The sequence below is a fragment of the Echinops telfairi genome, unplaced genomic scaffold (genome assembly GCF_000313985.2).
Source record: "Echinops telfairi isolate 266 unplaced genomic scaffold, ASM31398v2 ScPeMD7_2;HRSCAF=8, whole genome shotgun sequence".
NCBI lineage: Eukaryota > Metazoa > Chordata > Mammalia > Afrosoricida > Tenrecidae > Echinops > Echinops telfairi.
This window is the reverse complement of record NW_022103898.1, coordinates 7233442-7234554: the sequence shown is the minus strand read 5'-3', so window position 1 is coordinate 7234554 and position 1113 is coordinate 7233442.

The window sequence follows — 1113 nt, the reverse complement described above, 5'->3', positions numbered from 1 at the left end:
AGTAGAAGAGCTGTATTAAGAAATTTCCCTCCACCACATCGATGATGACCAGGTGGCTGTGATGGTTAACGTCATGGGTCCATTTGGTTAGGTCATGGTGATCAGTGGTTGCGCAGTTAGGTAAGAATGTAGTGTGAAAAATACGTGACGATGTAGTTATCCTCCATTTTGCTCCATGACGTAGTCACGTCCAGAAGGTGATCTGGTGTAGGCACCGTCGGTTTTAAGAGCCAGTGCAAAGTCGCTGCCATGGAGTCAATGACAACTCAGAGAGACCCTGTAAGGCAGGGCAGAACTGCCCCTGTGCGTTTCTGAGACTATTTACTGGAGTAAACAGACTTCCTCGTCAGGCACGGCTGATGGGTTCGAACCACAGACCTTGCAGATCACAGCCCAATTCATAACCACTATGCCACCAGGGCTCCTGGTGCTCCTGGGTCTGGGATACTCACATTCAGTAAGGCAGATGGGTAAACACGAGGGAGTTTCAAAACCTACGTGGGGAAATGTCCATTATCTTTTCAGCCCGTGTTTCCATGAGCTTTTGGAAGGCTCTCCTGACCTTCTCCACGTTGTTTATTTTTTGAGAAGCACTCGGCTGCCTTTACATTGGCCTCTGCCTTACGGCGCCCCTCGCGTCACCGAGTGAAACTGCTCTAGAGGGTGTTCTTGGGAACTCTGGTAGCTAGCAGGCTACTCGACGGGGGTGCAAGGTCGGCAGTTTGAAACCACCAGCAGCTCCTCGGGAGAAAGAGGAGGCTTTCTCCTCTCAGAAGGCGCTAGCTGCTGTCTCGGAAAGCCACAGGGGCACTTCTGCCCTGTCCTATAGGGTCCCTGGAGGTCCGCTTCAGCTCGATGGCGGGGAGCTTGGTTGGTTTTATCTTTACGGAAAGGAGCCCTGGTGGAGTGGGGGCTGCATGTTGAGGTGCTAACCTCAAGGTCACTGGTTTGAACCCACCAGCCGCTCTGTGGGCTATCCGCTCAGTAAAGATGTCAAGTCTCGGAACCAGGGCCAGTTCGACTCTGTTCTCCAAGGTCCGAATGAACTGTACAGTGGAGTGTCTGTCGGGTTTGGGGTTTTCTCCATGGAAGCCGACTGATGCGGAGGCCTTT